Source organism: Felis catus, chromosome B2 (genome assembly GCF_018350175.1).
Source record: "Felis catus isolate Fca126 chromosome B2, F.catus_Fca126_mat1.0, whole genome shotgun sequence".
Classification (NCBI taxonomy): Eukaryota; Metazoa; Chordata; class Mammalia; order Carnivora; family Felidae; genus Felis; species Felis catus.
The window spans coordinates 13144615-13158964 of record NC_058372.1 but is presented as its reverse complement, the minus strand read 5'-3'; the positions used below and the strand labels follow the sequence as shown (position 1 = coordinate 13158964).

The 14350-nt window shown below is 42.6% G+C and overlaps 1 long non-coding RNA gene across 2 annotated transcripts; it reads right to left on the bottom strand.

Moving 5' to 3' along the window:
- Window positions 1–406: 406 nt before the first annotated feature.
- Window positions 407–8745, bottom strand: LOC123385684. Of its 2 annotated transcripts, none has more exons than XR_006598643.1 (3): window positions 7980–8745; window positions 3267–3437; window positions 407–686 (listed from the first exon to the last, which is right to left on the bottom strand). It is a non-coding gene; the product is annotated as an uncharacterized LOC123385684 (long non-coding RNA). The 2 variants fall into 2 exon arrangements; XR_006598644.1 differs by having other exon boundaries at window positions 8593–8745.
- Window positions 8746–14350: the final 5605 nt, after the last annotated feature.

Genomic DNA, 14350 nt, shown 5'->3' with positions numbered 1-14350 from the left:
CCAGGAGCGGACGGGATCTTCACATTCAAAAGCTTTTTTTGATTGAGCACCACGCACAAATAACAGCTTCTGGCACTCATGCCACTCAGGCATTGTAAATTATCTTCTTGTCATGGATAAATGATGCTTGTGGTACATTAGTAGTTTCTATGAATTAAAAAAAATGCATTTTATGGTCTTGCATTTGTTAAAAGTCTAAAGTCCCTTTGCTTCACATTATAGATTTTTTTTTAAAATTTTTTTTTTCAACGTTTATTTATTTTTGGGACAGAGAGAGACAGAGCATGAACGGGGGAGGGGCAGAGAGAGAGGGAGACACAGAATCGGAAACAGGCTCCAGGCTCCGAGCCATCAGCCCAGAGCCCGACGCGGGGCTCGAACTCACGGACCGCGAGATCGTGACCTGGCTGAAGTCGGACGCTTAACCGACTGCGCCACCCAGGCGCCCCTAGATTTTTTTTTTTTAAGGGCAGAAAGGACCTTGTAGTTTTTCTGGTAACTCAGGCTGCAGAGCGAAGTGACTAAAGCCACATGGCTGGTTCCGGACAACGCTGGGAACGGCACTCGGGTATTCTGGTTTTCACCACATTGCACGGTCTGCCAAATGACTTACTGATGGTTGGTGGTGTTCAAAAATACCTCTTTTCCCACCTTCCTTCCTTGCAGAATTTATTTCTTTTGATGATCTGAGACAGGGAGAGAGAGAGAGAGAGAGAGAGAGTGGGAGAGAGAGAGAGAGAGAGAGAGAATGAATGAGCACAAGTGGGAGGGGCAGAGAGAGAGGGAGACACAGAATCCGAAGCAGCCTCCAGGGTCCAAGCTGTCAGAGCAGAGCCAGACGCGGGGCTGAACCCACGAACCGTGAGATCATGACCTGGACTGAAGTTGTATGCTTAACCTACTGAGCCACCCAGGCGCCCCTCTTCTGACGATCTTGAAGTGGCAGACTGGCATTGGTTTTGCATTTTTTTGAAAGCCAGAAGTAGGGTTTGGGTATACCGGAGATGGAATCATGAGCTTCTGAAATACAGGAGCCATATAAAGTTAAATAAACAAACAAACAAATACACATAGTGTGAAGTAAAGAAGTGTCGGCAGACGAGCTAGCCTTGCAGTTCAAGACCTCCCCCTGAAATTGCACTGAAACCTGAGGAAGGGATTGCGTAAGACTAGGACCCGTCAATTGGCTGCAGTCCCAGAAACATTTTACTTTTGTTGACGTTAAGAGATAGTGACCAAACTGGTGATTTAGCCTCCCTTCTCTTCGTTGGGTGGGATGCATGGAGAGGGTCCTGGGGTTCTTGTTTTGTGAGGGGGAGAGCTGTAGAAGATAGCAGAAGCTCAGAACTGCCTTCTCCTCCTGGTCTGCACACTTCAAGATGTCTCTGTCCACATTTATTGGAGGACCTTAATAGAGATTGCTTCCCAGCAGCCATGGTACCTGTCCAACCACTGGGGATCTCCTAAGAAAGGTGACATATGGGCATATACACCAATGGGTAGACATTTGTTACTAGTTCTGCAAACTATACAGTCTAATAGAGGAGCATGTCCGAAACCCATGTTGACCTGGAATTTAGCGGACTCTCACAGATGTCTGTTTTTCTTTTTTGAACTTGGGACTTCATAATTTTCTTGCAGTGTTTTTTCCCCCCCATGTGCTTTAAAGTATTTTGTTTTTCGAGTACATCCAATTAACTTATTTTCCAAAATAATAGGAGGAACTCGCCATGCAAGCAATAAGAAAATGTTTTCTGAAAATGAATAATTCCAGGACTGTTTCTAGGACAACCAGGAGGATAAAATAAAATGATACAGCAGCAGCTGGGAAAATGGAATTAGTGTAATTCTAGAAAGAACTAGTATGTTTTAAAATTACAAGTTACCAAACTGGTATCTTGGGAACTTAATAATTCCAGTCACATTTAAATAAGTGCCCTGGGTCATTTATTGTTGCCAGTTCTATATGATAGGCATCGTGCAAGTATAAAATGGAATGTTATAGAAATAGAATATGAATTCCTTCTTTTTCTAAGATTAATTCAGTGTTTCCTGAGATCACGGGTTTATGCACAAGCTATTCTTTCTTTGGTAGTGTGTTAGAAAATTATCATATGGGTGACACTTACAATGTCCTTTCTGTGGTTTATGTATACAATGGAATACTACTTGGCAATGAGAAAGAATGAAATCCTGCCATTGGCAGCAACGTGGATGGAACTGGAAGGTATTATGCTGAGTGAAATAAGTCAACCAGAGAAAGACAGATGTCATATGTTTTCACTCATATGTGGATCTTGAGAAACTTAACAGAGACCATGGGGGAAGGGAAGAGGGGAAAATAGGTAAAAACAGAGATGGAGCGAGGCAAACCATAAAAGACTCTTAAGTACAGAGAACAAACTGAGGGTGGATGGGGGATGGGGGAGAGTGGAAAGTGGGTGATGGGCATTGAAGAGGGCACTTGTTGGGATGAGCACTGGGTGTTGTATGTAAACGATGAATCACGGGAATCTACCCCCAAAACCAAGAGCACATGGTCCACACTGTATGTTAGCCAACTTGATGATAAATTATATTTAGAAAAATAAAAAATAAATCCCTCAAAAAAAAATCCTTTCTGAGGTATTTCGCTGAAGCAGTATTATCAGTATTATTTTGCTAGCAGGAGTCTTAAAACACACAAACATCATAATTAAGTGGGAAATGTAGTAGAGGGCTACACAGAGCTACTTTTTGAAAACTAGCCAAGTTGTCGATAGATTGTAACAGGCAAAAATCCCAAAACGTAATGAATCTCCACACTGTGCACCTTAAACTTGCACAACGTTGTGTGTCAGTTACATCTCAATAAAACTGGGGGTGGGGTGGGGAAGTAGTGACCCATGAAAAATGGGCAGAATTTGGAGCGCCAGGGCGGATCAGTTGGTTCAGCCTCTGACTTCGGCTCAGGTCGTGATCTCACATTTTGTGGGTTCGAGCCCCGCACGGTGGATTTGAGCCCCACGTCAGGTTCTGTGCTGACAGCTCAGAGCCTGGAGCCTGCTTTGGATTCTGTCTCCTTCTATCTCTGCTCCTCCCCCATCATTCTCTCAAAATAAATAAATGTTGAAAACATTTTTTTAAATGGGCAGAATTCTTTCTTATATTTAGAGATAAGTTTCACGCTCAAACTAAATGTTATCTTTTCTGTTATGTTATATGTATCCGGCTTATCAGACCAGCTTAATAGAGTGCAAGCAGCAATTTGCTTTACGATGTTCTACCTCTGCTTCTGCAAACTGATGCTCTCGACTGGTTCCTTCCTGCCACCGAATACAAATTTGGGCGGGTCCGAGAACTTTTCCAGTCCTTTTCATGACAGGTCACATTCAGGGAAGAAATCCAGTTCTGTGCAAAGTCTCATTCGATAATCTGCTGTTCCAGCTGGGACCTGGCTGGGGGTGGGAAGGCAGGGAGAGCGAGGTGGGTCAGCTGCTCTGTGTCCTTTCCCTGTGCCTCATTTCTGCTCACCAGGCAGCATCGGGCCCCTCCAGGGCTGCGGGAGGGGGAAGGGCTAAGTGGCATGAGGGTTTTGCTCACCTGGTACAGTTCTAGAATGTCGGGCCCCTGGATGGCACAGTCCAGATGCTGACTTCCCTCACTCGCGGGCTCCTGAGTGACTCTTTTGGAGGATCTCCAAATGCCACTCCTTAATGTGGGCAGTGCCTCCCTGGCTGGCCGTCTAGGAGCTCCCTCAGTGCCTGCCTTCAAGGGCCCACCCTCTCCTGTGGCCACCTGGCCTCTCCAGACCCTTCTCATAGGAGTTCCCCCCCCCCCCAAGGTGACCCAGCTTCTTCTGCAGGGTCCATCTTGGCCCCACGGGATCTCAAGCATCTTGGGCTCTCCAGTTTGGAAATGCAGGCCACTCTCAGCTCAACAATTTCCTCCCCCAGGCAGGAGACAAGTACTAGACCTGTGCTTCTCCAATTCTAGGAACAGACCAGCTCTCAGAATGGCTCACTTAAGGCTCTCAGAACGACTTACTCTAAAAATGGCTCAGGAAAGATTTCTTTGTACTATATTGGTAATTTTTCCATACATTTGAAATTGTTTCAAAACTCAAAAAGAAGCACATACATACAACACACATGCAAATACATATTCTAAAAACATAATGAGGATATACGTCATACACAAGCCTTTAACCTGGGTTTGTCAATTAATGGTATGTTTAAAAATTACAACATTAATACATGAAATACGTATGATCATTTAAAAAGCATATACAGTTCATTGTAGGCAGATAACATCCTCTAAGTAATTAAACGTCGTGTACTTTTATATCATTTATATTCTTTTAATATAACAAATTGTGCTATAATAAAAAGTAGATTTGGACAAAGATACCATTGTTACACATAATAAAATTCAGGGGGAATTCAGGCGTCTGATTTCTCTGCAAATTTGCTAAGCTATAAGGAAGCCCTTAGTGTAGTGTTAGTTATGGACTATTATCCACGAAAGCTGGAGAGGACTGGTTTTTCTTTGCTTCAGAGTTCTTTCCGACAAGTCTCGCTTACTTTGCAAGTGACATCGCAACGCTGTGAATTTTCTCCCACTTAAAAACCTAACACAAAATTCCTTTAAACGCTGTCAGAAGGCATTAGATCCTGAATACAGTCATTGGGTCCATGATCAGAATGTCGTCGGTGCCAATGGGTTATAATAAGAAAACAGAAGTGACCTTGGACATGGAACACGCCGGGCGCTCAGCTTTCTTCTACAAATGTGTTCAAGAAAAGCGTCCTCATGTGCCAGGTCTTTTAGAATACATTGCTGACTATGTCAGTAGAATTCTCTCAATGCCCCATGTTCAACGACTAAGCTGTTGGGCCCCAGATCGGCTGAAAATCGTGATAATGATACTCTACACTTATGTGGTGGCTTGTATGTTTCAAAGCCTTTTGTTTTTATTGCCTAATCCAATCCTTACAAACTCCCTGAGAGGGGATGGGGGAAGATATTATCTTTCTCATTTCATTGATGAGGGAAGCGACAATGACAATGCTCCAACTAAGTCACAGTGCTAAGAAGAGATGTACTCCTCACCCCACAAGCTGCCCCCACCTCACGTTTTCATCTGGGACTGCTGTCACCCAGTTGTGCAAAGATTTCCTTCCTCCCTGCCTCTTTCCCTCCTTCTCTCCCTCCCTCCCTTCTTTCCTTCCTTCCTTTTGTTTTTTTTTTTCATTTTTGTTTATCCTTTTTCACACCCTATATATTATCATCACCTGCCCATCCTATTTCCAAACCATATTCCAAATCTATTCTATCTTCTCTATCTCCACCACAGGGACCTCTGTCCAAACCGGCATCATCTCTCAGCTGAACGACAGCAACAGCTTGCCCACCTGGCCCCTGTTTCCACTTCTCCACCCCATGGTCGATTTTTCATATGGCAGCCAGGTGGCCTTCCCAACTCACATCAGCTTCTATTCCTTCTCTGCTCAGAACCCTTTAATTGCCCTTTGAATAAACTCTAAAGAGATCTTTACCCAGGCTGACCGTACGCAAACCCAACATGGCCTCTGTCTGTCTCTGACCTTGTCTCCCATCTGCTTCCCATCTGTATCTCCCACCATTTCCCACCTGCTCGCTGTGCCCTAGTCGTGCTTATCTGTCTCTGTTACTAGAACAAACCAAGCTCACTCCTGTTGCAGAGTCTTTCCTGACCTGAAATTCTCTGGTCTCAGTCCCTCCTCTAGCTTTTTCTCATCATCCAAGTCTCTGCTTGAAGGCTGCTTCTTTAGAGAAGTCCTCCCTGACCACCTCATCTGAAGGGGGCCTTGTCACTTTGGGTCATATTACTCTGCAGGACCCATACTTTGCTTATTCGTTTATTGTCTATTTTGATTGACTAAATATACTCCTATTTATTTAACAAGCATTTATATTCACTACTATGAGCCTGGGATTATCTAGATGTTTTAGCAACATTAGCTATTTAATCTTCATAATGGCCCTTATATACTTTTCTCAGATGAGGAAATGAAGGCACAGAAACTTCTTCAAGGTCACTTAGCTCACAAGTGACAAAACGAAGACTAGATCCAAACAGTTTGGCTTGAGAGTCCTTGCTCTTGGCTGGGGGTCTTGTCTATCGTGTTTATGAATGCCCATCATGGAGAACAGTGCTTGGCTCAGAGTAGGCACTCAGCAAGTATTTGTTGAACAACTGAATGATTTCCTGGTTCATCTGGAGGCCCTGACACCAGATCCCCATGAGTATATCTTGGGTGTACCCTACCATCTGTCTGATCCTCAGAACCCTGGTGTTATGCGGCAACTGGACTAGTTAACATTTTGTGCAATATTTGGACATAACTTCATCTTCAGCCAGAGTCATGTTTGAAACTAAAGTAATCACCTGCCTGAAATCTATCTACACAATGACAACTCACATTCACATGGTGATGTAATTTCTATAGTGCTCTACACATGCATCTTCTCATTTAACAGTGGTCAAAGGTAAGACACCGTACCAAACCCCTTCGGAGGATGAAATGAGACCGAAACACTCATTACTATCAGCTCAGCAGGTTAATGTAATAGCTTTTCACCTGCAGTTAAATCCAGACGAGAGCAACTAGATGCTGTGACTTTGCCTGTGTCTGTAAGATCCCCGAGGAACATTTACCTGGATTAGTAGCACTACTTTTGAGTTGGCAGGTTAGATCTTACTGAGAATGTCCAGTTGTGGCTAACAACAATACAAACAGTGGAGGGAATTAGATCTTATCGCAAGGCCCGGTCAAGCCAATTTATCAAATAATGGTATATTTCTACCATTCTATACTTCCCTCTTGTTTTCACAGAGCACTCCCATCATTACACCGCCATTGAACAACCCTGGAGCATTCTCCTTGTCTCTTCAGCCTGCCCTCTCCTGGTTAGCCTGTGCTCTGACCATTTCTAACTGCACCCCTTCCCCTAACACTTCCCTTTCCTGTGGATTTACTAACTGAGCGACTAGTTCTGGTAACGGTCAGCTCCAGACACAAAAGTCACTTCCCTCCTTGATCACTTCAATCCATGGTGCTTTCATTTTATGCTATTGTCACAGTCTGCCTCACTGGGCGACAGGCACCAGGAACCCAGCCTAGTTCAGTGTTAAGAACAGGGGCTTTGATGGCAAACGGCCTTGGTTCAGCTCCTTGCTCGACCACTTACTAGAAGCACAAACTTTGGCAAAGTACTTTGTGTTTTCTTAAAAAAAAATTTTTTTTAAATGTTTATTTTTGAGAGCGAGAGAGAGCGCGCGCATGCGCGCACGAGTTGGGGAGGGGCAGAGAGAGGGAGACACAGAATCTGAAGCAGGTTCCAGGCTCCAGACTGTCAGCACAGAGCCCGATGTGGGGCTCAAACTCACAAACTGGGAGAGCGTGACCTGAGTTGAAGTCGGATGTTTAACCGATAGAGCCACCCAGGCGCCCCAGAACTTTGTCTTTTCTGTGCCACCGTGTCGTCTATAAAATGGGGATAACATAGCACCTGCCTCAACAACTAATCTGTTGTTAGTACACAGAAAGCACTTAGAGCACTGCCCAGCCCAATGTAAGTTACATATCAGTATCATTGTTGGTAACAGCGATAGGTCTCGTACCCATTGCGTCTCTTGCATATATAATCACCATCCAATAAACATGTGTTGGGGACAGTACCATTGGTTTCCTTCATTACAGTTCTCAGTGGATTAAAGAATTATTCATCTCAGACAATCCTATACCACAAAGCACTTAACAGACCCTTAAAGCAAATTTGTAGAAGAATCACAATTTTTGCAATAATAGAAATAAAGCATGGTATTGTGAAATTTAATAACTGTTTTTTTTTTTTGAGTGAGAGAGATGAAATTGTTCATAATCTTTTAATAAGATGTCTCTGTCTACCTGTTTAGAGTTGTGGGCTGGTGCCCACAACCAAATATCACCCATTACCTTGAAGGTCGTCAGGACTGGTGTTAAGGTTTGGTGACTTTCTTAGATGATACCAGAAATGAAGGAGAATTGACTCATCCATCCAGTTAGGTTGGTTAAGTCTAGCTGATATCAGATGAACTGCAGATTACCTAAATACCTGAGTGTGAAATTAAATGTTTATTATTTTATACACTGAGATGTTGGAGTTTCTGTTGGGCAGAAGTGTTATAGTAAAAAAGTGCCTAGTATGGAAATCGGTACTAGGAGTGGAGTATCACCTAAGACAAAGGGCAGTGGCTTTAAGTTCAATCAACACATAGTAAGGAGACAATAACAGAGGTTACGTGTTGGTGAGCCATATTACGTGGTGGCAAAACACTTGGCAACATTGTCACCTGTCAAAATTGGAAAGACAAAAACAAAAACAACAAGAAGAAAACCTGACGAATTTGTGAAGAGGGTAAAGGTGGTTTTGAGGCAGAATGTAGATCATGTGAGCCGGTGGTTATAATTTGTACATGATAAAATACTAAAAGAAAGAGATCAGAAGATAACTGGTTGATTTGAAAACAGAATAGAGAAGAGGGAGAGAGTCCAGGAATTTTGAAACTCTTAGGCCTAACTAACAAACCTGTTTCTCATCTCCAACTGTTATACAGCCCAGAATTCGTGATCCCCAAAGACCGCCAGGGAGCTGAGTCCGATGCAAAAGCAAAAAGCCTTTATTCGAGCTAGCTCGAGCTCAATCCCCTACCTGCACTGAGGAAGCGGTGAGATACCGGAGAGAGAGAGGGAGTTTCAAAAGCACAAAGGTTTTATAGGGGTCTAGGGGCAGTTGGTGAGGTAATGGCTGTGGCCTCAGCCGATTGGCTGGGGAAGGGTTGGAGTCCTGTTACCGCAGGTCGCCAGGCGTGTTTTGATCGGGAAGTTTGAACGGGTGAGCGGGAGGTTACTCAAGGGGAGGAGGCGTGGTCTGAGGTTTCTGTGATTTTCCCAGAAAGGGGCCATGTCGGGGACATAGTCACTCAAGGTGGAGGACTCAGAACAAGATGGAGTCAGCCAGCTGGTGTAGGTCTGCTCTTTCACAACCAGCAAAAGAGAAAATTGAGAAGTCCTTTTGAGTTTGAAAAACCTGCTAAGTTTCAACCTCCAGGAAAAGACCAAATCAAGCTTTTAAAAGATCCTGGAAAGGATTAAAAATTAAAAAAAAAAAAATTGACCTAATAGAATTTTGTCCAGTGGGATACGATGGACCCATAGAAGCTTGATATATCAAAGTGACTCTTAAGAATATTGGATGTCTCACAACAAATTGTGGGTATAACTTTTGTTGCATGCAAAAGTCTAGAGTAAAATACAAAAAAAACAAACAAACCCGAAAAACAAAAAACAACCCCCCCCAAAAAAAAACCAAAAAAAAAACAAAACTAAAAACAACAAAACTTTTGAGTGAGCTATCTTGCACAAAGCACCCTAGGCTGTTCTAAAAGACACGGTGACTTTTCAAGACATAAAAAGATCTAAAGAAGCATCCAGGAAGGAAGGGTAACCAACTCATTATAGTCTGCTTGGGACTTTCATAGCTTTGGTACTGAAAATCTTGCAATCCAGGAACACTCTCAGTCCCAGAAAAACTTAGATAGCTGGTCAACCTCCAAAGAGGGCACATTCTACTATGCTATCTCTTTGTAGCCAAGGAAAACAATGAAGGAAGGAAGGAACACCAGACAGAGAGTAGCCTCAAGAGCCATGGAGAAGAGTGGAGGTGGAACTTATTCCCAGGAAGCAGAATCAAAGCTTAATGAAAGACCATTTCCTATCCGTTAAGGTAGAGGGACCTGATGGGATGTCAGAATTGCTGCGGACTCCTGACTATTCACGTCCTTCCTTGACCCACCTTGCTCAAGAGCAATGGTTTCATTCACTCCCCACTCTGTGTTGGAAAAATTTCAGACCCCATTTGGAATTCTGCCAGAGATCTGTCATGAGCTAAACGATAGGCCCAGACAAACTATAAAATGGGGGTTATTGTAGTGGCACATGGTTACCACGTGTCCTACTTTTCTTTCTGTAGCAACATTAACAACCTGGAGCTGAAGACCCGATTCCTCTTTGTTCCCTTTATATTTATGATTCACAAAAGAGAGCATTAGAGCAGGCTGTCCAGAGCAATTTGGTATGAATCATGTCTATTTGAATTGTTTGTACCAGTCAGCTGATGTGTCTGAGTTGCCTCATGCCTGATCTGTGTAGGGTGTCTCTCACTTATGCACAGCCCCCCTGGGCTAATCTGCTGTGGTTCAGGTGGTAAGTAGCTGACTCTACCTCCCTAAGATGCTAAGAACACCTAAGACCTGGGGCGCCTGGGGGGCTTAATTGGTTAAGTGTCCAACTTCAGCTCAGGTCATGATCTCACAGCTTGTGAGTTCGAGCCCCACATCGGGCTCTGTGCTGACAGCTCAGAGCCTGGAGTCTGCTTAAGATTCTATGTCTCCCTCTCTTTCTGCCCCTCCCCTGCTCATGCTCTGTCTCTCTCTGTCTCAAAAATAAATAAAAACATTAAAAAAAAAAAGAACACCTAAGACAGGAAGAAATATTGGGATATATTCCTCAAGAGGGGACTCTGTTTTTAGTATATACTTTTTGACCCCTTCAATATAGTCTTTGAAGTCTTAAAGAAAGGGATAGTGACATAGACATTTCATGCATCCAACAAGATCGAGAGGTGAAGAAAGAAAGTTTTGGGTCACTGGGGCCTTGCAGTGGTTGTGTCATTCATATGGGTAAAACCAACTGAGATGTGGGAGGGACAGTGCTATGTTATCAAATTTCATTCCATTTTCTTCTTCCTGGGTGTGTGTGTGTGTGTGTGTGTGTGTATACATACATATATATATATATATATATATATACACACACACATATATATATGTGTGTATATATATATGTATGTGTGTATATGTGTGTATATATATCCTTGTCTCTTTTATAATTAGACCTGGCCATCTGACTGGGTTTTGGGCAATAGCTGTTAAGACCCCCATGTCTTCTTCCACTTCCTCCATATTCTCTCTCCACTTCCAGAGCTCCTTTCCATGACAGCCGCCCGCCATGTTTTAGGTAGCAGCTCTGCATGATGAAAGACACTCAGACCCCTGATTTACTGCCTGAAGGAGGGACTCCCAGGAGAGTTGCCTGGCCGGCATTGGGCCACGATGTGGGAGGGGATAAACCTGTATTGCGTTAAGCCACGGAGATTTGGGGGTGGTTTGTCACACCTACAAGCATTGGTTATCTTGACTATTATAAAAGGCCAAGGGAACGAAAATGGAGACGCCACCATACAGTTTTCCTCTTACTTCAGATCCAACAACTGGTTTAAGGTGACGTTACTCCACTGACATCAGGATTTGTCACACATGTGTAAGCGATTGGCTTCGCAGCTCTTGGTTTGCAGTTGGGTGATTCAGAGAAGGAAAGTGTACCTGATATGAGCAGCCGAGGTCAAGAATATAAAAATATTTACATATAAGAATCTAAAAACAATGACAGCAGCGGTATAGGTTGTTTCATACTCTTCTAGGCTTTGGGGCAGCTAGTCACACCCAGCCCCTGAGATCTCCCTCCACATTCTTGTTCCTGTTCTTTGTTGGTCCCCAGAGGACCCATTCTCAAAGTATGATGCATTTATTTCTCTCTTGTCAGAAACAAACATTAAACAGCCCCTACTGGCGTGCTGAGAGCTTAAACGAGTCTGGAAGTCTTGCTGAGGCAAAGATTTTAAATGTATCTTAAAGCCCTAATAAGGCCCTTAACAAGCAACAAAAAGAAACCCACTCTCCAAAGCATTGACCTGGAAGTGTGTTTTTGTTGCTTAAATTATGATTACAACCTTCCGAGCTACGTCTTATTAATGAGTTCTAAATGGAAGTATTTATCTCAGGAGGAAGTAGTGTTTCTTCCTCTCATCCCTGGTGACAAACGAAACATACTAATTGATATGAAGCTGATTTTTTTAAGAGACAGGAAAGCCCTGAGGCCTTTGTCACAATGACAGTTGTCGCTGGAGCCATTACAGGACTGTCAGATCAGGGCTGAAAACAGGCTACTCTCTTTTTACAGCGTCCCTAGAGTACATGATTTTGCCATGCTTTCGTGGATCACACACACACGAGGAAGAGTTTTCCTTCTTTACTGGGCCTTATTACCTGCATGGGGACCTTGGGGAGCTCTGGGGAATGCCCTTCTCCTTTATGTTTTATGGGAAATTTCATATTACTTAATGACATTGCCTCCAATTTCATCAATTAGACATTGGATGTAGGAGATCAGGTAATCTCAAAAATGGGATAAACTAGCACAAAAGGAAGACAAAGGTCTATCGTTAACGCATACAGAGAATATACAAATCAAAGGGGGAAAAATAGATCAATTGGAAGACAAAAAGAAAAAAAGAGAGGGACATGAAAATTTGAAAATACCAAGGACCAATGAAAATCTTTTTTTTTTTCCTTTATGCTGTGCCTTTTATCGCTGTGACTTGTACATTCCGTAACTGGAAGCCTGTGTCTCTCTCTCTCTCCTTCACTTACTTTGCTCATCTCCTTACCCCCGTTCCCTCTGACAACCATCAGTGTGTTCTCTGTATTTACAGGTCTGATTCTGCTCTTTGTTTGTTTATTCTTTTTTTTTTTTTAAGATTCCGCGTATGCGTAGAATCATATGATACTTGTCTTTCTCCCTCTGACTTATTTCGCTTAGCATGATGTCCTCTAGGTCCATCCATGTTGTCACAAATGGCACAGTCGCATCCTTTTTATGGCGGAGTAATATTCTACTGAGTGTGTGTGTATGCGTGTATCACCAAAGATCTCCAAAGATCTTTTATTAAAAAGAAAATAAATGAGCTATAACGTAAATGACAAGAAGGGAAATAGTCCCTTACCTCCAATCACATTGGAAGAAATTTTCTTTTTTACAGTAACAACTTAGTGATATTGAAGGTGTGGGAAAGTAAGCATTTTCCACACACTGCTTGTTCCAGAGCAGAGTAAATTAGAGGATTCTTTGGAAATATTTATCCAAGATCGTAAAAATGGAATATCCAACTCTACCCCCGCCCTAGAAATTTATCCTAAGGAAATAAATGTGAATGTTTATAAAGATTTATCTAAGAGATGTTTATTGTGGAATTCTCTAAAATAATAGTATTGGGAAACAACCAAAAAAGTCAACAATGGGGAATTGGTAAGATAAATCATATTGTATCCACATGATAGAATGCAAGAGTCATTAAAAATGATATTCAAGGGGCACCTGGGTGGCTCAGTCAGTTAAGCATCGGACTCTTGGTTTCGGCTCAGGTCATGATCTCACAGCTCTTGAGTTCGAGCCCTGCATCAGGCTCCGCACTGATAACATGGGTCTGCTTGGGATTCTGTCTCCCTCTCTCTCTCTCTCTGTCCCTCCTGTGCTCTCTCTTTCTTTCTCTCTCTCTCAAAATAAATAAGTAAACGTAAAAAAAATGTTATCCTAATGATATTTTAGGATACCAATGACCTGAGAAAATGCTTCTGACATAATCGTTAAGTGAAAATGTCAAGTGGCAAAACAATGTTACCACAATTTAGAAAAAGAAAAAGAAAAAGAAAAAGAAAGCATATTTATTTACATAGAAAACATATTGAAAGAATACACACCAAAATGTTAGTAGTTAGTCGTTTTAATTTCAGTGTGATGGAGTTTTTCTCTCCCTGTGTGTGTACATGTGTGTGTGTTGTGGTTTTTTTTGTATCTTTTGGCATTTCCAACATGGGACTTATAGTTCTCTAATAATCAGATAAAAAGCTTCCCCACCCCATGTTTTAAATGTGACAACTTCTCTGAGAAGGCTCAGGTGGAAAGTCACTTGTGTAGCCACTTGTAATGGGGTTGGCTGGCTTGTTTTTTGCCAACACTTCATGTTTAACAGTTGAGAAAGAGAGAGAAGAGAATAAAAGAAGTCATTCAGGAACATTTGGGAGGAAGCAGGCCAGAAGCTCCAGGGGGCCGTGGGTCTAGGGTGCAAAGAGGGAGAAAGACCCACAGGTGGGAAAGGAGTAGAGACAAGATGGTGGGAAAGGCCAAAGAAACCTTGTCTGCAGTAGATACGATGCTCCCCCTCTAAGGCCAGCTTTTAATGCCTCATTTATATTCCCAGTGCCCATTGAGGATATGCAGGTAATGTTTTCTCTCTTTTTCAAAATGTATGCATAAAAAGTAGGTATTACCTTGGGCTACTGCTGAACAAGGGTATGTCTGTAGGTGCCTTTTTCTTTCCCTCATATCTTAAGTTTTATAAAAGATTAATTAGGAATTGGACCTAAGCAGGAGCAGTAAACTATTTTAGT